Source organism: Ursus maritimus, unplaced genomic scaffold (assembly GCF_017311325.1).
Source record: "Ursus maritimus isolate PB19 unplaced genomic scaffold, ASM1731132v1 scaffold_1, whole genome shotgun sequence".
Classification (NCBI taxonomy): Eukaryota; Metazoa; Chordata; class Mammalia; order Carnivora; family Ursidae; genus Ursus; species Ursus maritimus.
The window spans coordinates 49913766-49936357 of record NW_024423343.1 but is presented as its reverse complement, the minus strand read 5'-3'; the positions used below and the strand labels follow the sequence as shown (position 1 = coordinate 49936357).

General features: G+C 37.2%; 1 protein-coding gene and 1 long non-coding RNA gene across 3 annotated transcripts in view; one reads left to right on the top strand and one right to left on the bottom strand.

Annotated features, from left to right (window-relative positions):
• Positions 1 to 22592, top strand: part of PPP1R1C (protein phosphatase 1 regulatory inhibitor subunit 1C) — a 114202-nt gene that overhangs the window by 66768 nt on the left and 24842 nt on the right. The gene's annotated exons all lie outside the window — the stretch shown is intronic.
• LOC103659641 overlaps positions 14393 to 22592 on the bottom strand; it is a 45968-nt gene continuing 37768 nt past the window's right edge. The window contains exon 3 of one of the 2 annotated variants that reach the window (XR_567568.2): positions 14393 to 14678. This is a non-coding gene — a long non-coding RNA (uncharacterized LOC103659641). Of the gene's footprint in view, positions 14679 to 20823; positions 21264 to 22592 lie in introns of those variants that run through there. The other variant, XR_567571.2, reaches the window with a different exon arrangement.

Here is a 22592-nt window from a genome sequence, read left to right as displayed (position 1 = left end):
CGGTTTTATCATGTGTGTGTTCACTAGAGTACTACTTTTAATTTCCTTTAAGAACTTTCCTTTGCATTCACAGTTTGGCTAACTAGGCACAAGAGGCCTAGCTTTTGACCTATCTTGGTTTTTGACATGTCTTCCTCACTAAGTTTAATCATGTCTAGCTTTTGATTTAACATGAGAGACTTGCAGCTCTTCCTTTCACTTGAGCACTTAGAGGCCATTGTAGGATTATTAATTGGCCTAATTTCAATATTGTTGTGTCTCAGGGAATAGGGAGGCCCAGGGAGAAGGAGGGAGAGAGGTAGGTAATAGTTGTTCGGTGAAGTAGTCAGAACACACATCTTTCAGGTAAGTTCACCATCATATGTGGGCACAGTTCCTGGCGCTCCAGAACAGTTACAGTAGTAACATCAAAGATCCCTGATCAGAGATCACCATACTATAATAACAATGAAAAAGTGTGAAATACTGTGAGAATTACCAAAATGTGATACAAAGACACTAAGTGTGCAAATGCTATTGAAAAAATTGTACCAATAGACTTGCTTAATGCAGGGTTGCCACAAACCTTCAATTTGTAAAAAACAAAAAAACAAAACCTAAGAATCTGTGGTGTGCAATGAAGAGAAGTATAATAAATCAAGCTATGCCTGTAACTGGTTACTCAACATCTAGTCTTTCTTTTCTTGCTCCCGTGAGTTTTCTATACTGTAGCCAAAGTGAATTTTTATATGCTATTTCCTTGGTTAAAGCTCTTTAATAGCTCCCCATTGCCATGAGATAAAATCCCTATTCCAGAGCAAAGTTTTCAAAGCTTACTGGCCCATGGCTCCAATCTGCCCCTTCTCTCCCCCATTATGTCCCAAACATGCTGGTGTTCTGTCAGCTTCTGAATTCACCAAACCCTTGTTGGTTCAGGAAAGAGTCACACATTCTTCCCTTCACCTAGAATGTTCTTCCCTGCCTCCTTATCCTCATTCTTCATTGGCTAACTCCTACTTATCATTCAAGCCCTGTCCTTAAAGATCAGTTTCTGAAAGGAGATTTTGCTAACGCTCCAATCTAAATTCTCTGTAGCTAATGACTCCCTATTGACAGTTATAATCTCTAGAGTTCTTTCATAGCAAGTAAATATGATGTCTGGCTATTTACTAATGTATCTCTCTTCAACTAGACTGCAAGTAATGTATGTGGCAACAGTGACAGTGTCTATTTTATTTATTACCATATCTGCAGGGCTTCACATAATGCTTGGGACATAAGCAATGCTTATAAATATATTTTTAAATAATTTTTTAAAATATACCCAATCCACAAGTGTTGATGAATGAATCATTTCCTAACAATATCTACCTTCTCTCTGGTCTGTTACAGAAAGACCTTTTTTCTCTTCAGGGCCCTAGACGTTTGTATTCATGTATTGTTTTATATCTTGTTACTATTTGTGGCAAATTTTTAAATGGCAACTATCTAAATATTTCAGGACATCTATTGGGTCCTCATCTCACCTTAATTTACTTCTTTCACTGGGTGCCTAGGTGGCTCAGTTGTTTAAGCGATTGCCTTTGGCTTAGGTCATGATCCTCGAGTCCCAGGATCGAGTCCCGCATTGGGCTCCCTCTTAGCGGGGAGTCTTCTTCTCCCTCTGACCTACCCCCTCTCATGCTTGCTTTCTCCCTCTCTCTCTCTCTCTCTCTCTCATTCTCTCTCTCTCAAATAAATAAGTAAAAATTTTTTAAAAATTACTTCTTTCAAGGTTAAAATATCTCAATGTTAGTTATGCCTGCCATTCTGTTTTTGTGGGTTTTTTTTTACATTCTTTCTTGATCTCCTAATAAGCTCCACTTGGCCTATATCATTCTAGAAGTACACCATTCAATAGCAACTGTATATTTAAGTGTGGTTTGATTGGAATAGAGCAGAGACTTCAATTATGCCCATCGCCTCCTTCCTCCCAGGTTATTTAATTCTGATAATGCAACCTAAAATCTTACTTTTTCTGGCAGCCATATGCATTGATGAAAAGTAGTGAACTTACTATAAACTCAAAACTTGAAGCCTTTTTTATGTGTTGCTTTTAAGCCCTCTTACTCACCATGCATTTCCCATTTTAACATTATGCCTTTTTTTAACCGAAAAGTAAGACATTGCTGTCATCCCAATTGAATTTCCTCTTGTTAGAATCAGGCCGTCACATGAACATGTCATATTTTGTATTGCGATTCTGTCATCCGTTTCTTATCTCAATCATGTGTCATCCACAGATAAGATAAACTTATCTTTGGTATTTTTATCCACATCTGTAATAAACATATCAAACAGAACAGGGCAAAGGGGGCCTTGTAGCATCTGTATCTCTCTCTAGTTGACATCAACCCCCCTGAAAGCTACCATTCAAGCAATTATCAAATAGACTTATATATCAGGACTCATCCCATAAAACCAGAGGATATTATGAACACTACTGTTAGATACTTTGTTGTGTTTCAGATATTTTGTGCTTGACTACATTTTTTCATCTATACAGAGGAGTCATAAATTTGTAATGTATATGATGCATAGAAATGACAGAAGTTGAAGTTTGCATAGAAAACAGACTTACTTTTCCATTACCCTTTGTAATATAGTGCTTTGTAATTATGTAAGTAGAAAGTTCTGAGGATTATCAGAAAAATGACAGCTGACTACTGAAAACTTGTGTGCACTTGTTTGGTGTTTATATGGTGGTCAGCCTTGTAATTTACAGCACAGCCAATTAAATTATTGTTGGATAGCTTGAATCATGTTTTCAGAAAAGCAAAGTAGGTTTGAGTTTTGGGACAGGAAATAGCTGACTCATTTCCATCCTCATTTTGTGTGTGTGCGTGTTTTACTGGAACGCAAATGCCTTCAACTGAAGAGAGCAAAGCAAGTGCTATCGATTTAAAAAGGAAATTTGAACATGAAACGAAACAGCTGACTGAAAATGGCATTGTATAGCAGGCTCTATTAGTATTACATTACCCTTTTAAATGCATAGTAAGTCAGATGTTATGTGTACTTCTGAAAAGGATCTTCCTCTCATTCTTTGTAATTTCTTTAAAAGAAAGTTTTAGTTACTTCGGTGTCCAGAGAATGTTCCTCTGTTATGTCAAAGGGGTCTTTGAATCCTTGTAGCATTGAGCTCCTACATTCTATTTTCTTCAAGGATGGTTGTGATCTCGATATTTTATCTTAACTCAGCCTCTTTTCATACTTAAGCAATAAATGCAAATAAGCGATAACCAAAGATGGGAAACCATAAAAAGGCTAAATAGGTCTTTAGAGGGTGGTGGATGACAGTGGCAAGGATGTGACATGTAATAATAGCTGAAGGATAATCTTCAAATCAGGGAAAACCATTGATCATAATAATTTTACCGGACCCAACATGAAGGGACATGGACTTTGGGGGGAAGCAATCAGGGTTCAAACCTCAGCACCACTGTTTATTAACTGTTCAGCTTCAGCAAGTCAATGAGTTTAACCTCTCTTTTCTCATCAATAAAATGCTGATGATACCTACCCCACAGGATTGCCGTAGAGACATAAGAAAACAATATGTGAAAAGAGGATGTTTAGAACAGGCATGGAGTAGGTGGGAACTACTTCGAATACTTCTTTGAACCCTGGATGAAGAGTCAGGTGCACTCCTTTTCCATTTCCACTGAGCCCGGGAGAAGGGAGAAAGGAACCCAGGAGAGGGATGGAAGAGGGGACAAAAGGACTTGGGTGAGAGTGAAATACCTGCCAGGGTTTTGCTCTTATCCTGGCGGGAATTGAAAAGTCAGAGTTAAGGTGCCCAATCCTGTAAGGTGCCTGTCCACCTAAGAGTGCCCATCTGATAAGCATGGGATTACCCAGCTTTGCAACATTTGCTCTAGTTTTATTTGCACCTGTCTCAGGTAGATTTGTGCAGCTAGTCTTTGACCTTTCAGGTCCTTTTCAACAAAACCCAGCTGGCCTTTCCTTCATTTCACCTCAGGCACTGTGTCCCTTATTCCCCAGCTAACAGCCCTCTCAGAAATATTTATATTTAATTTATAAATCTCATATTTCAAAAAAGCATAAGAACAAAGTGATGGTTAATGGTGAATTTAGGGATTGCTAAAGATTATGCAATATATATGTCTAGCCAGAAGGATGAGCAAGTGTCACATCATATAAATTCAGCCTGTAATTGGCCAACCAAGGTAGATTAACAATGATTATATTGAATTGTAACCAATTGATTCCTCCTGATTTCAAGCATCTTATAATTGTGACTGAAGAAATACTCAGAAGGAATAGACCAGCCTGTTCTATCATCCCCTGCACAGTCAAAATTGAAGGCAGGGAGAGAATTTGCAAGATCTTTTAATTTCTCATCAGTCAATCTCTACTGTACTACATTCTTTTTTAAAACATTTCTTTCTGTGGGTGTTTTCCAGGTATTCATCACATTTGCCTTTCTAAACCATGGCTTTTTTGTTTGTGCTGGCTTGATTTATTTACTGTGTAGGGTAGGGTTTATTTACGCAACTCAAGAAACATTTTAACAGATTTCTAGATAACAAGGAACATTCTAAAGATACACAATTCTTGCTTATTTCTTAAAAAAAAAAGTATGCTTCTATTTCTAGATCCAGTTCCTGCACTTCTCTTTAATTTCTTCCACTAAATATTTGTTCATCTTTCCTCATAGTGCAGAGGGTAGTGTTAGGGTGGAGAACTGATCTGAGAATGTACCTTTCTTGAAAGCCACGATGATGTCTTTTTCTCGGAGTTCAACACTGAGAGAGTGTGAAGCAAGAGGAGAATGCCAGCGAGTATGAGCGGACTTCATATTTCATAGCGCTGTCAATGATTAGTAGCTTGAGAGGTCTAAAGGACCTTGAGATGAATGAAATTGCAACTTTAATATTTGGGACAAGAAACTTAATCTCGTGTGGTGCTACTTAGACTTAGGAAAGGAGACCACTGTCAATATGGTTCCATTCATGTGTTTGTATGTATTTACTTATTTTTAAATTAATCTTTTAAATGTACACTGCTGTATGAATAATGTTCAACTTTAAAAATTGCCTTGTATCTTAGAAGCAGGGAAGAAGATGAACTTTTTTTGCATCTGTTTGGAACAGATGAATTAAGATACAGTGTCAAGATCATTTCCAAATATGTAAATGGTAAAATTCAGTTGTATAAGCACTAATCATATACTGCCACAAATCATATATGAGCTTCCACTATGTATCAAATACTGCAATAAAGTGTCATGTCTACAGAGATGAAAAGCAAAGTCTCTGCACAACGGGAGACCAGTCTAAAGGAAGCAACACCTCAGTAGAGAGGTAGAGCACATCCCAGTGAATCCTTGAATAGGGATTTAACAGAGTTATCAGAGGATCTGAGAAGACTCACTAGGCCTGGGGGACAGGAGAGGGAAGCCACTTTCATATCACAGAAGGAACAGTTCTCTTTACACATGTGCCTGGAGAGTAAAACGGACCGGCTCATGGAAAAGTAGAATACACAGCTCACCATTTTCATTCCTCCCGTTCGTGTGAACTTGAAAAGCTTTAAGATGACAGCCTCATGTAGAGAGTGAAATCCTGCATGGGACCTCTGCTACAATACAGACTTTAAAGAGGTCCCATCAATGGACTATGCAGACAACACTTTGCAAAGCAATTGGAAAGCCTTGTGCATTTGATTCCATTTTAAAAGTTCTGGTTCACATCTTTGTCTTTCCTCTTAATAACGTTATTTTTGAAACAGTAATTTCCAGCTCTTTAAAAAAATAAACTTTATATTTTAGAACAGTTTTAAATTTTCAGAAAAACAATGGTGATAATACAGAGATCCCACATACCCTGCATTCAGTTTCCCCTACTGTTTATGCCATATATCAATATAGTACATTTTTTATAATTAATAGGCTGATAGTGGTACATTATTACTAACTAAAGTCCATATTTCATTCGCTGTTGTTTAGTTTTTACCTAATGTCCCTTTTCTGTGCTAGGAACCCATCCAGGACACCACATTACATCTCCGTAAGCTCCTCTTGGTTGTGACAGTTCCTCAGACTTTCCTTGTTTTTGATGACTTTGACAGCTTTGAAGAATACGGGGCTGGTATTTTCTAAAAGGTCCTTCTATTGGGATTTGTCTGATGATTTTCTCCTGATTGGACTGGGTTTGTGGGTTTTGGGGAGAAAGACTGCAGGTACAAAGTGACCTTTTCATCACATGATATCCAAGGTACCTATAGTTAACCTGACTTACCACTGTTGGTGTTGACCTTGATCATGGGCTGAAGGTGGCATTTGCCAGGATGCTCTATAGTAAAGTTACTGTTTTTTACTTCCTTTCCATCCTCTTTGGAATGAAGTCCCCATGTGTAGTTCACACTTAATGAGTGGGGAGTTGTTCCACCTTCTTGAAGGAAATGTATAAATTATTTGGAATTCTTCTGCACAGAACATTTGTTTTTTCTCCTCCATTTATTTATTTATTTATTTATTTATTTATTTATTCAGTCATTGATTTTTATCAGTATGGAGTCATGGATATTTATTTTATTACTTTAGATTATAAATCATCACTACTTTATTTTGTTGCACAAATCGTTCCAGGTTTGGTTCTGGGGAGTTTTTCCAGTTAATTCCTATTCCCTTGGACATACCCACTATTATGGGGTTTTTGTTGTTGTTTTATTTTGTTTGTTTGTTTTAGCATATTCTTACCTTCTGGCACTTTAAGATCCTCCAGGCTCATTTGTGTATTTCCCGCCCCAGTCTTAGAATCAGCCATTTCTTCAAGAAGCCTTCACGTTACAATTTTATTTTCTATTTGAGTCAGTATACTGTAAAATGTATGTTTGCATCAGTACATAGTTACTAAAAATAGAGAAATCTATCTCTTTCTCTGCAGAAATATATGTGGATCATATCCATTAGCATTTAGGAAGGTTAATGCTATACTACCAGCATAGAGATGTACCCACTCCACTCTATTAATGCTAATGGAAATTCCGGGAAGAAGAAAACAGCGCCTAAGAGCAGATGTTGTCTTTATGGGCTTGCCTTCCTTCATTTAAAACCTAATACAATGTTTTTGGGATGACATTTGTATTGCTGTTTTATAGATGTGGAGTTACGAATAGATTTGCAGCCTTCTTAGAGATTGGCTATTTGCTTTACTTAAATCAGAGATTTAAAAAAGTAACATTTATAGCACCTTATACTTGTGTAGTGCTGCAATGTACATAGTTTTGTATAATTTATTTGTTTTTACAGCAAACTTGTAAGATAAGCAGGATTTTTTATTTTAGAGGAAAGTGAGGTTCACAGAAGAGCAAAGTTCCCATGTTAAATGTCACTCTTCTTTACAAGGCTAATTTGTGACATGAGCCTTTTTTGCTTTTTGTTAGAATAACAATAGGCCTCATGTTTTCCATTTACTGTACCCATCTATCCCGTTTGCCCTAATAAAATCCAGTGATCCCTCACCTCATAACTTAATGGAAAGTTTTTACAGGATCTTTTATACCAAAGTTCCTATGGAATGCTTAGCACCTTTGTTTTTAATTATTTTGTATTTTAAACTCACCTCATAGGTCCCTATGTAATAACAATTTTGAACTCAGACTAAACTTGCCTTTTATCTTGTCTCTCTCCAATCCACCTTCCGTTTAACCCCTGACAACTGACCACACAAATCTGACCCCATGACATTTTGTTTTATGACCTTTCAAATGTGTACCAATTCCTTTAGAATAAGGCCCTGGAAAGAATGTACAGGGCTGTTTAAGATCTGGCCCCTCATACCTGTCTAGTCCTACCTCGTGCCACTTGTATTTCAGGCCCCAGCAATGCTGAGCTGTATTGAGTTCCTTGAAAATAATACATGGTTTCTAGCCTGAGCATTTGCTCCACAGTTTCATTTGCATAGAAGGCTTTTTTTCTGTTCCCCCCCTACTTCTAAATTCTTTGAGCTGTGCTAATTCGAGATGCAGAATACATTATACACACCTATTTGTATGTATCTGTAATCCCACGTCGTTAGACTGAATTCCTTGAGGACAGAACCAATGTTTTATTTGTCTTCCATTTGTCTTGCAGAGGGCTCTTAGTAAATGCTGAATCAGTGAGTAAATAATCTTTCTGGTTTAAAAATGTGAATTTAATAGCTAATTTTAGCCATATGGAAAAAATTATAAATTTCTGGTGTGTATTTTATTTATCCACTATTCATTTTACACCCACATATAAAATGCCTACTCTCTGCCAGGTCATGTATTAGGCTCTGTTAGTTCAGGAGGAGTTGCAGTCTCTGTCCATAGGAAAAACGGAGTCAAGTGAAAAAGTAAGTTGTATAAGAAGTAACGATAAGTTCCGTAACATTGCAGCAGTATTTGGATGCAGAGGAGGAAATCTCTGCTCACCCTGCCACAGATAGTGAAGACTTGGAAGAAGAGCTGAACTTCATCTGTTAGGTGAGAGGATGAACAAGGTTTTCATAGAGAAGCCTGAGGGGTGGATTCCAGGCAAAGGCCGGAGCAAATGGGGAGGGCTTGTGAACCTGGAACGTTGTGAAGCTGGGGGTAGAATGTGTCGAGGAGAGATGCTGGCGACTTGTCAAACGAATGAAGGTCCTATGTGTCTTGTGCTTAGGTGTTGGGAATTTATCCCAAGACATCAGAGGACTTTTGGACAATTCTTAAGATTTCTTGATATGTTACCATGTTCTCTTGAGTGCTTTGAAAATAGGGGGCAGGGGGAAGGGCCAAAGAAGTTGATTTACAGAGCTAATTTTTAAAGATCAGTCTACCTTAGATTTTATTTGCCTCATTTCATCTGCCTGTTTCCAATGCTCCTGTTTATATAACAAAGGCTAACTGCTAGTACCAACCTCACTTCCTTTTTCTTTAACGCATTTAGACTTTCTAAATAATAGCTATGACTTGTGAGAAGCTGAAATAGTCATCATATCATCTTCCAAAACAAGTTAATGAAAATCCAATTAGTAATGTGTTATAACATAAGAATGTCAAGATAAATGGAGAAACTGGTGCTTAGTGGGGTAAGTTTAAGATAGGATTACATTCTTTACAAATTTGTACCAGTCTATGAAACTTTTCTAAATATTTTCCCTCATAAAACCTTACATTCTTGTCTAAACCTTTAAAAAAAGGTCTGAATCTCAAGATAGTTTTTAAAAGTTTCATTAATTCCTTTCTCACAAGGTCCTCATGACCAAATATCCCACATTTCAGTTGCCATAGTTGACTGTACTCTTTCTGTGGCGTGTTTGTTATAGGACAGCAGAGGTATCAGCATTGCTGTCAATCAGTATACAAATATTTATTTAACTCAAACTCTGAGCTGTGTGTTACTTTAAACGAATGACCCTAGGTCAAATTTTGAGGAAGGTTTACTATTTTGGTTTTTCTCATTAAAGGACAAAATACCAAGTAGAAGAAAGAATGTCGAAAGGTTACAGTTTCAGGAAATTACTAGGCCTACAAGATAAAAATGACATGATAAGGACTGCATTTATGATCTGTATTCTACATCCCTTCCTTTCCGGAATAATCACCAATGGGAGCCATGCTGCGCTTTCCTTATGCCTCGTCTTTTAACAGAAATTTTACTCAACTGCATTCTTGAGTAACTTTGTACTCAAAACTTTGTAACTCAAAACTAAACTTAAATTATCTTATTGAGGGATGCTGGGCTGGCTCATCCATAGAGCATGCAACTCTTGACCTTGGGGCTGTGAGTTCTGGCCCCACGGGGAATGTAGGGATTACTTAAAAAGAAAAATCTTTTAAAAATTATCTTATTGATGTCTAAGAAGCCGTCATAGGGCAAGGCTCTTACATGTTTCCATCAGGATAACAGTCAAAAGACATCTTAGCTTCACATACAGCTAGACTAGAATTGACCGAGGACTTTGAGTGTTTGAAATGATGTCATCCTGTCTCTTCTCCATCTGAGGCTGTTGCTGAGTCTATTATTAAAAATTTAATTCTTGATAGCTTATTGGTCCTCCTAGAGCCTGGCAGTCTAGAGGCAAATGAAAAACAAGAAGTAACAAGTAAAATGACAACTACAGCTGCAAGAGCTGTCTGAGCAGGAAAGAAGGAGAAATGCCCTACAGCACTGGGCAGGACGAAAGATGACCAAACAGTGGGCTAGAGTCACTAAGAAAAAACTTGTACTGTTTCAATTAGAATACGTATTTTAAAACACAGGAAAGTATACAATGAAAGATTTTAAATCCTGCTGTAAAAAAAAAAAGTTTGTATTCAACGTGCTATGTGCTCCTCATTCCGCAGAGATACAAATGCACACTCTGTCGTCCTTCCTTTTTCTGAAGCCCTGATGCCCACCCGCTCTTGTTATCTTGGAGAGTGATGACTGGGTTAATGAGGGTGTGAGATGACAGGAAATGGGGAGAGATCTGGAGCTCAGCACTCCTACGCTGGCGTTCTAGTCATTCCAGGACCTTGGGAAGGGTGTGAAAACAAAGTCGGCCTACTTAAGCACTGTTCCTACGTCAGCGTCTTACCTCCTACCGGCAGCAGAGGTTTCCTTTAAAATCTTTCTGAGAAATCTAAGGGGGAAGACCAACGTTCAAGTTTTCTTCCAGTCCCTGCAAAGAATTTCATCTGGTTTGGAAAGTTAAAAGGGTCACTCTGAAACAATAGGAAGTGTTTTAATTTTTCATTTTGGAGTGGTGAGCTCTCTGGAGCCAAATTGCCAATGCCATCAGGATTTATAACCACAGACAACCACACGGAGAGGCTCTTTTTATGGACTAATTCAGAAAATAATTAATAGAATAATAATAAATCCTTCTTCCATACTATGATACTTGGAGGACTGTATCACTTCATTTAAAATTCTTGTTGACTGTTGATGCTGTGCAAGATTTTGTCCATTTCATTGGAAACTATGAAGTCAAAGCATCCTAGTTAAAATTTTGAAGATGGTTTCCATTTTGGATTCATTTGATAATCTTTAGATTATCAGTTTCACCTCTTATAGTACTTACATGAAAAATAAACATATTCATGTATTGAAAATTGCCACTGCCTGATGACCCTTATTACCTTGTATAACAACAGGTTTCAATACAGAGTCTGTATGGAAAAAAAAAGTTTTGAAAAGTGATTAAAAATGTATTTTTAGTATGTATTTATAATGAATGTTATAATAAATAGTTTTACTATTTATTATTTTGATGTTTGCCTTGAAAGCATTTATTCTTTTTTTTTTTTTTTGAAGATATTTATTCTATTATTGTGGGAATTAGTCTGGATCTTTTGGGACAGTGGTTAGTGTCTCTAATGATGACTATCAAGGACTTTGAACTTCTAGAAGAATGGGGCAAGAAGAGAAGTCCTCTCCTTCCATCTGTTTATCTTCTTAAAATTCACAAGCACAAGTTACCTGCCCTTACTTTTGATGTTATGAAAGGAAGAACACATGTTAGCATTAGGTCAGAGGAATGGAGGGAAGGATTATTGAATCTGAAATTTCCCTCTGGCACTGTTCCCCTTTCATGCTTTAAGCTTTTCATGGCTAATGAAGTTGATCAGAGTTTTTTTAAATCTTCCAACCCTGCTATTACTCCTTGATGTAATTCCTCCTCTAAACAATAAATTAATTAGCACTTATGCAATATTTTCCTCCAAAATTTTTTCTATTGATCCTTCCCAATTATGTATGCCTACAGTATCCTGCTTATTCTATTTTCTCCAACATTACAATTTTTCTACTTTTAAAATAATTGAACTGGATTTTTATAACATACCTGCAAATTGTAGCATGAAGTAATATGGGAAAGAGATTTATTTGTCAAAGAATCTTAGCCTATTTGATAATGTTGATCCCTATGTACTCCTTTGTACCAATCTTGATTATCCTAAACATTGTGCTTTCTTAGAAGATGATAGGCAAAATGTCATTTGATTATTTAATTAATCTATAATTACTTGGACATACAGATGTGTTCTAAAAGTAGTGAAAACTTTAAAAAATTCTAGTCCATGTTCAAATTTTTAAAAAGTACATGAATACACACTTGAAAAATTAAAACTAGAACCGTACTTTATAACCTCAATCCCAAAGCATGACAAAATGTTTCAAATTTCATATTACTTAAACATTGCTACAGTATGCTATTTGTTTTTGAATAACTTAAAATGTCATAAACTTAAATGATTTTTTTGGATTAAGATGCATTTTTTTAAGAGCTGAACCATGATAAAATGGAGACACACCCTCATAGACTTCATTTTAATGCAAAAAATTTTAATTAACATATCAGTTTATTGAAGTTAACAATGAAAAATATTCCAAAAGTAAATATTGCAGGGCCTTCTTAATGCTAAAGCTTTCTTTCATCTTATTAAGATTAATTAATTGCTGAATCACCACAGGTCCCATGTTTTACTTGTAAAGCCAAACCAAAGAATTCTTTGCATTTATATCAGCATTCCTAGTTTTCCAGACAGACATTTTAATCCCTTCTGATCTCTGAGATAGATATATTTTTCACGTAATTGTATAATTACTCAATAGAACAGAACAGATCCCATGGAGCCACTCCAGTGTGTGCTGTGTAAATAATGTTCTGTTCTACCCCTGGTAATTGGCCAATAGACCCCCCAGGAGTGTTTTGATCCCTTAAATAAACACTGTATGGGCAAGGAGGGGGAGGGTCATATTTTCTTCATTGGCAATGAAACTAGAAAGAAGAGCTTCACATTCAGTACTTATTACATCATTTTAAAAAGAAAAAACTGCTTGTGACGATATAGCTCCCTCTGCTGGTTCACGAAGTTTAAAAAAATACAATAGAAAATGTTATGAACTAGAGCCTCTCAAGAGAAAAATGTGTCATTTCAGGTATGCAAGGGCGTTAAACTAAAAAAATAAGCAACAGAAGACTTCTTATTTTTGTTTCTTAAGTTGTGAGCCATCCTTCTCACTCTCTGTCTTTAATCATTCTACCATTGTGAGCCTGTGCTATCTTACTCTTTACAATATAAAGCAGGCTTTAGAACAGTAGGCAGGTAATTTTTCTGGGCAACTCCAACGAAAGTAAGATTCATGAGCCTATCAGATCCACCTTAATAGCTCTATCCCTCCATAAGGCAGGGCATTATTCATAGGGGGCCTTAAGTTACCCTTACTCCATCTGGAGGGGTGGCAAATGAAAAATGTTAAGAAATAAGCATCTTTTTCAAACTGATCAATTAAAGTCGTGTTCATCTCATTTTTATGGCATTGGTGACATCTTCATTTGGTAGAGTAGGCTAACCACAGTCAAAAAAGAGAGGTCAGAAGTTGGAGAAACATGGTCTTGAATCCTAGCTTTGACAAAATTTGTGTAGTCTTCTTCAAGTCTTTCTTGTTCACATCTATAATATGGAGCTAAAATTCTCAGAGAGTCATTGTTTAGCCTCAGAAGGCTAAATAAAGTCATGTATGTATAGTGCCTGGCATGTAGCAAATATATATTAATTGTAGTTATCACTATTACTAAGAAATTTGGGTTTCTCCTCCAGTGAACCAAATGATCCAGAGAGTGTCAAAGAGAAACAATGTTCCTTCCCAAAACTCTGAAAGTGTGGCCACATAACGTATGTTCAATCATAGAAAACATATAACTTCTATTGAAAAAAGTTAATATGATTTAACTTCACCATAGTTACACAATCTACAATCCAATCTTCTTTGTTTTTCTTTGTTTTGTTTTGTTTTGTTTTGTTTTGTTTTGATATGGAGACAAAATCAGAAGTATAGTTGACCCAATGAAACTGTAGGTCCCAGAAACCTATTAAATTGGGCTATAAAAGTAAAGCTAGGTAAACAGTATATTCTGATGGAGAGGATTTAGATAATGAGTTGTGGAGTTTGTCATAGACTGTTAACACATAAATTCATGTCTTTGATAGCTCTCTTTTGCTACGTGTGTAGTAAAAGTGTTTATTTTACTGTATTAGGTTTTGACAAGACAGTAAATAATGATTTCACAATCAAATAGCAAGATAGGGAAAAGTGGTTCGAGCCTAGCATTTATGTTTTCTGAGTGACAGTTTGCCTCTAGGGAGAACTGTGCTGTCTCTAGTTCTATGTACACAGGCTAGGTCACTCTTTATTATGAGGTAATAAAAAAGTAAGAGAGGCAGAACAGGTAGTGGTTAAGTACAGAACTCTGAAGCCAGGAGACCTGGGTTTGCATTCTAGTTCTAGTTAGCGCTGTGACCTTGAGAGAGTATGTGGGATGCTTCACTGTCTTCGCTTATAAAATGCTGATATAAAAGTGTATGCTTTGTATCAGTTTCCTAGGGCTGCCTTGACAAATTACAACAAACTCAATGACTTAAAACAACAGAAATTTATTTTCTCACAGATTGGGAGGCCGGAAATCTGAAACCAAATTATCAGCAGGGTCATGTTCCCACCAAAAGGTCTAGAGAAGAATCCTTCCTTGCCTCCTCCAGCTTCTGGTGGCACAGAGCTTCTGGTGGCCCCAGCTGTGCCTCGGCATGTGGCAGCACATCTCCAGTCTGTGGCTCTGTCTTCACGTGGTCTGTCTTCTGTGTGTCCCCTCCTCTTCTTATTAGGACACCAATCATTGGACTGAGGATATTGGTATCCAATCCTGTAAGACCTCATCTTAATTACATTTGCAAAGACCCTATTTCCAAATAAGGTCTCATTCTGAGGTTCCAAGTGGACATGAATTTTAGGGGGTACTATTCAACTACTACATGCCTCATAGGACAGTTCTGGGGATTATATGAGTTGCAATTAAAGCACTAGAACAATGCCTGTCACAGATGACTTAGCTGAGGTTGACTTCTAAAACTTTATCTGTGGCTCAAGCAGTTTCACCCATGTTACAAATGCCCAGTTACAAATATGTACAGTGACCCACTGTACCTTCAATACAAGCCACTTAAAACTGCCCTCATTTTCACCCCAAATGAGAACCACTGGATTCCTCAATTCTTGTAAGTGGTATCACCAACCTTATTTACCTGTCCTCTGCTTCCCAAGATTCAAAGCCTCAGCATTTATAACTCCTCCTCCTTTGTTGTTTTATCTAATCAACCTTTCGGCCCTATTGAGTGTACCATGAGAACAATTAACTTGTTACTCTCTCTTCTCCCTTCCAGGTCAGGCTTCTTTAATATTCACCCGGATGAGAAATAGCATAGTACAGTCACACAGTAAATCACAATAAATGCACACACACACACATATATTTCAGAGGGCAGAAAAATAACTACATTTCCTTTAATTCAGATAATATGTCTATTTAATGATTTAATGAAAAAATATGGGATATAATATACAATAAAGAGGGCTTAGTAGTTCTGCATGTGAACTAGCTCTATTATAGAGAAAGGAGAAGCTTTGGGGGGGAAAAGGAAAACATTTACTATGCTTCTAATCTGTAAGATGTAAACAAAGGCATGGTGATCTGGCATGGATTCTGTCCATTTTACAACCCTGGCCTCAGTTTCCTCAGCAGTAAAATGTGCCCTTGAAAGAGTTATTTAAATTCTCTAATCTTATAGATAATGCTTTATCATCCATTAATTAAGGTTATACTTACCCATAAGTTTGACATAAAAATTAAATGAGAAAACTATATGTAAAATGCTTTAGAATAGTACTATGCCCCAACACTTGCAATAAATGTTAACTATTACATACAATTTTAGAATCCTATAGACCTTAATTCTCTAAAATTCTTGCACCTATTTGTTGTTTCATTTGATGGCTCATTTCATTTGAAGTATATTTCCAGATTCTGTTGCATTTTAACAAAGCCATGTGATTTGGGTGCAGTGCGTGCAATGGTTAGCAAGAACTTGGCTTCTGAGTCATTAGCTGCTGTTGGGCCAATCCTTTCAGGCAGGGATGTGCTCTGACCTGAGCCTAGTGCTCTCTGGCGTCCTTATCTATAAAAAGGGGTTAAAATGTGTTACGAGAGCTAAACAACACACAGTGAGCATTCAAAAAATGGTGGCTGGCCATAATAGAGTGTTTCTGGGTCTCAGGTTCTAGGTGAATATCAATGGGTGCTCTTAACTTCTTTTCATTCTTTCAAAAAGAGGATGTGATTTGGGTGGGGGGATGGGCAAAATGGGTGAAGGGAAGCAGAAGATGCAGACTTGCAGTTACAGAATGAGTAAGTCATGGAACTGGAAGGTGCAGCATAGGGAACGGTCAATGATATTGTAGGAGCATTGTATGGTGACAGTAGCTACAGCTGTAGTGAGCATGGCATAACATACAGAGAAGTGGACTCACTATGTTCCGCACCTGAAACTCAGGTAACACTGTGTGTCAATTATACTCAAATTTTTTTAAGGAGTATGCGATCCATTATGGTGCAGAAGTTGCATGAGGTATCTGGGCAGAAAGAATTAGAGCACTGTGATAGGAACTCTTATACTTCTAATGTTAGAACAATCAACATATATTCAGCACCTATTGAATGTTGAGATTCTGAAGCATGTTGGATCAGCTGAAAGTGATCGCTCAGGAAAGTGAATGAGAGCCTTAATTCTGAGATAGAACTAGCAGGATTAAAATAGAGATGAGCTTTTGTAACTTCTGGATGACTTCTTTTAAAAATATCACGCCATCAATAAAAACTCCATTTAACAGCAATTATATTAAATGAGTCTAATGTGTGTGGTTGAAAACACTCAGACAACTCTTTACATATACCTCGTATCCTGTGTAAGGCCATGACTATTTCACTATGAATACATATTTTATTCCACGTATTAACAATATCCTCCATAGTAGTAGGTCATAAATGTCTAGGAGAGACATGTCCAGAAACTTTGTAGTTAATGGGAAAATAAATACCAAAAAGTTCAAACTACATATGCACACATCCCTTGTTAGAATGTCTTTTTTTGAAGCAGTTTAAGGAAATAAACACTGAGGTATTACTTTGACGAAGTAGATAACGACCTATTGAAATCTATGCAGGGTTGCATATTGTCTTTTGTCTACCACCCTGTTTCCTAAAAGCACACACAAAAACAGCTTATGAGCTGGGTAGGAATTCTCACTGCACCCACACGAAGGATAGAAACATATCATAAAGCAACAGGTGAGTACACACCTGTAATATTGGAAGTCATTTGCTTTTGAAGTGATAGAAAGGTGATCAGAGGGGGTACAGTTAAGAAAATACTTTGTAGCAAAAGTCTCACCTGATTGTTAAGGATTCAGATTGTGTCTGACAGAATCAGGAAGCATTGCCTCTAAAGCAGATTTGCATGTCTATGGCAAAGGAATCACGGTTGGAAGGACACTTGGAAGGACACGGTTGGCCCTGAAGGACAAGGTTGAAAGGTTGCTCTGAAGGACAAAAGGGCCCACCTCTCGGAGTTTCAGTTTGACATGGGGAGAGAGCTTTAGTCATAGAGGAGGCCTGAATCTGAGCTCAAGGTCCATTCTGTCACTCACACTTGTTTCCTGCTCTGCTTTTATTGGCCCCATGTCTGAGTCCTAGAATAATATAGGCTTAATAAGTGCTGAATATGTTGACTATGCTAACATGAGAACTATGAAAGACTAAGAGATTGAAACAGTTGCTTCAATAAGGGCACAATTGAACGTCAGAGACCTAAGCAGTATTACTGGGGACCCTTCTAATCAACCGGGATATGAAGGGAGAAAGGATATTGTTCCTACTTTGACCCAGACCACCCTTTGCCTTGATATCAAGAGGAGTCTAATTGACAACACTTCATGGAGCAAAGATGTGCCTGATGGGAAGCTGCAGCACTTAGTGGAGTCTGGTGACACCCAGTGGGAGACTGCTGCACCTGGTGGGACAGTCAATACAGTCCAACTGGAATACACTTCTGCGTGAACACTTGTTACACACTTATACGCTGAAAAGTCCTGAATGCCTTGGAACACAGGACCAGGGCAGAGTGGATTTTTAAAGAGGCCTAAGCTGGGTCCAACAGTCAAAAAAGAGATTTGAAGTATCACTGATTTTAGATCCTATTACATCTTCAGATTACTAAAGTCTGGGAAAATCAAATTATAAAGATGAAATTTTCATATTTCCAATTGTTTATAGGTTTTTGGTTTGAGTCTTCTAATTCACAGAGTTGAATAATTAAAGGCAAAAATTAGTTTTCCCTTAAATATCTTATTTTGCAAGTTTTCCCTTATACACACTCATCTCCATGCACATAAATACATACACCTCTCTCCAATAAAAGTAAAATGTTCTTTTTTTTTAAAGATTTTATTTATTTATTTGACACAGAGAGAGAGACAGCCAGCGAGAGAGGGAACACAAGCAGGGGGAGTGGGAGAGGAAGAAGCAGGCTCCCAGCAGAGCAGGGAGCCCAATGTGGGGCTGGATCCCAGGACCCTGGGATCACGCCCTGAGCCGAAGGCAGACGCTTAACGACTGAGCCACCCAAGCTCCCTAAAAGTAAAACGTTCTAAGTATTTGTCCTTTAGTTGTAGGAAATGTACAGCTCTCTCCAGTAAAAGTAAAACATTCTAAATATTCATCCTTTGATTTTAAGAAGTAGGTAGTTACTAAAAATTATTTTCTAAAATGTGTATCAGTATTTTATGTAGCTTTGCCCTCCAGCCCCCATTGGAATATAAATGTGAATATGGTTGCCAAAGATGATACTTCTAAGAAATAATTAAATTCTGGTTCAATTCACTTCAGACAAACTGGGAAATGTCTTGTATTTTATCGCCTCTAGCTTCTCACACTAAAAGCAATCCCTAAGGAATTTGCTGCATGGAATGTTTTTTCTATCTAAAGCAACCGTCGGCTTTATGACAGAATCGACCCCAGTTATATTTCTTGAAGTTCAAATATTTGGTATTTCTTCAATGAGTAAACTACACTGCAACATGCCACAAGGGAAATTGTTTTAAAACAGAGAAGGGACAGATAAGAAAGCTGATCACATAACACACATGTTTGGTCTATCTAGCCCGCCAGTTTATTTTGGTGTTTTGGTCAAATGAAAGTAGATTGATAAATATATTTTAAAAATGAATTCTAGATGGATTATACCATAAAAACTTTAAAATGATAGTGTAAAATAACCTAGAAGACAATGTCGGTACATAGAAAATATTGAGTCTGGAAATAGAAATATATTTATAGAATATATCTAAGACATAAATGTAAAGTTAAGGTGAGAATTTACAGAGAATAAAAAATGAAAGAGAGGACTATAGAAGTGATTAGAAAAAATTCTGAAAACCAAAACATGATTGAAAGATAAGTGGCATATTAGAAAACATGGCAGATAAAACAAATACTTTAAAAGAATAATGAATTAAATAAGGCATGAAAACTTTGTAGAAAAATATTAATTTGCCCAAACAGCTAAATCTCCTTCATAAAGAAATATAAAACACCTATAAATTTAGAATTCGCTTTACAAAGATAATATTCAAACTTTGCAAGAGTGTGGGAAAAGAAACATTTGTACATTGTTATTGGAATATAAATTGATTTCACTTTTGCAGGAAACAGAAAAATAGTCAACCTCTAATTACAAAATTCTGCATTTATGGATCTGTTATAAACATGACATGGAAAAAATAACTGTATAAAACATTAAGTGAAAAAAACCCGGATTCACAAGGATAGTGAAAGTATGAAAGGCAGTTTTAAATCAAGATAGGAACTGAAGGATTTAAAAAATAGTGTCCTGGGGCGCCTGGGTAGCGCAGTCGTTAAAGCGTCTGCCTTCGGCTCAGGGCGTGATCCCGGCGTCTCGGGATCGAGTCCCACATCAGGCTCCTCCGCTGTGGGCCTGCTTCTTCCTCTTCCACTCCCCCTGCTGCGTTCCCTCTCTCACTGGCTGTCTCTCCGTCACATAAATAAATAAAATCTTTAAAAAAAAATAAAAATAAAAAAAATAAAAATAAAAAATAGTGTCCTGCGGCACCTGGGTGGCTCAGTTGTTAAGTGTCTGCCTTCGGCTCAGGGCGTGATCCCGGCGTTCTGGGATCGAGCCCCACATCAGGCTCCTCCGCTGGTAGTCTGCTTCTTCCTCTCCCACTCCCCCTGCTTGTGTTCCCTCTCTCACTGGCTGTCTCTCTCTCTCTGTCAAATAAATAAAATCTTTTAAAAAAAATAGTGTCCTATATTTGTACACAAAAAATCAGTTAATATATCTAAATCTGTCTCATACCATATAAACATATAAATCCATTAATTAACACAGTAACTACCTATGTAGGACCTACTATGTGACTGATACAATTTTTCATGGATGGGTTGTATTGAGGGAGTAAATTTTTCTTCTATTTTTCTTGTCAGGTGAAGAATATAGTCTTCTGTAAACAAATTGGAAGGTCCATAGTGATATAAAAATTGTATAAAGAATCTCTTTCTCAGGGTAGCTGAGTAGCTCAGTCAGTTAAATGTCTGACTCTTGATTTTGGCTCATGTCATGACCTCAAGATCCTGGATTGAGCCCTGTGATGGGCTTCGTGCTCAGTGGGGAATCTGCTTGAAAATTTCTTCTTCTGCCTTCTGCTCCTCTCCCTGCTCACATGTGCTCACTTGCTCTCTCTCCAATAAATAAATCTTTAAAAAAATATACCTTTCTTCCTCTTCTAAGGTGAGTTTAGATAGCCTTACCTTAGGATATTAGTATATTTGACACTATACCTTCTGCATTAAGATTAGGCCGTTAAAGTTTATATATGAATCAATGAGAGAAATGATGAACACCACACAACTTAATATTTGTAGAGTTGAAAGAAAATTTATTACTAGCTGGTGATCAGTTACTACACATCACTGGAAGGTCTATTACAAATGGATCTTTTGTGACTTTAATCATATTTTTAATTATTTTTTTGGTCTTTCCCTTACTATGGTGAATTACCACAAGATTTACTTGGCAGGATTTGACAGGGGATTACTTCCTCCTCTGTGATGTACTTTCTCTCAGTGACTTCAGGCTCCGAGCCTACCAGGTTTTCCTCCCACCTCACTGGTTGTGCCTTCTCAGTTCCTTTTGTTTTTTTATTCTCCTCTTCAGACCTCTCAATGGTGTTATGACCCAGCGATTAGTTTGGGTCTTCAGCTCTATCCATATTCATCTCCTTGGTAATGTCATCCAGCCTAGTGGCTCCAATTACCTTTATACACAACTGATTCCAAAATTTATATCCTTTAAATTCCGTGTTCACATATCAAACCACCCTGGAAATATAAGGGATATTCAGTTGGATATGCAACAGACACCTCAAACTTACTATGCCCCTCACAGAAACCATGATCTCCAGACCTCTAGCAACTCCCTCACTAAGGAGGGAAAAACCCAAAAACCCAAAAACAAAACTTGCTTCTCTTGCAACCTTCTTCATCCAAGGTAATGACAGTTCCATTTTCCCAATCACTCAGATCAAAAACTTCAGTCTCCCTTGACTTCTTTTTTACTCTCACATTTCACATCCTGTCTATTAGGAAATTCCATTGGCTCTCCTCTCAGAAGATATTTCACTTTTGTTTAAGCTATCAATACTCTTCACCTGGATTATGGCAATTACCTTTTAATGGGTCTGTTTTTAACTTTGTACACTATAGTCTATTCTAACTACATCAACAAGAGTGATACTTTCGATCTCTTATAACACCTGCAAAGCCTAGGGTCTGGATCCCTGTTACCTCTGACCTCCTCACCTGCTGCTTTCTCACTAGCTCACTCTGCTTGAAGCACAGTGCCTTCTTTTTTCTTCCTTGAAAATGCCAGTCATCCACTCACCTTAAGTCCTTTACACTGTCTGTTCTCTCTGCCCCAGTACTTTCTTTCTCTGGATATCTGCATGGCCAACTTCCTAGCTCCTTTGAGTATTTTCCCAAATGTGTCACCTTCTCAATGAAACTTATGTGGACTACTATAGTTCAAATTATAGCCAGTCGATCTGAACTTCTGAGATCCCTTCCCCTGCTTTATATTTTGCCATGAATGATACTTGTATCTTTCTAGCATATTTTATCATTTATTTATTTATCATGTTTGGTGCTTATTATTGGAAATTTTCCACTAAAAATAAGCTCCACAAGGTCAGGAATTTTTTTTCTTTCTTGTTTACTTGCATATTCCAGTATATAGAAGAATGCTTGCCATATGGTAGATACTCCAGAAATATCCATTGAGTGAATTAATGGACTATAAATGATTATAAGCTGTGATCATGCCTATATGGGTAACTGCTGGGTTCCCAGAGTCTAGCACTTGGTTTAGCACTTAGTACACTACAAGAATATTTGCTGAATGAATGAATGAGTGAGAATGAGAATGAGAAGTGGATTTATTAATCGTGACACAACCTTTGGTCACAAGTCCATAGTTTATGATAGCATGTATTTTTCTTTGTCGCTTCAAATTAGTAATACTTATAAAGCCTTATAAGCTACACAAAGGTAGTAAGTACTTAATGAGTTTCCATAGGGCATAACCATAGACTAAGAAATGGAGTGATGGTAATCACCTGCTGCTGTGAATGATGCTATGAACATGACCTGGCC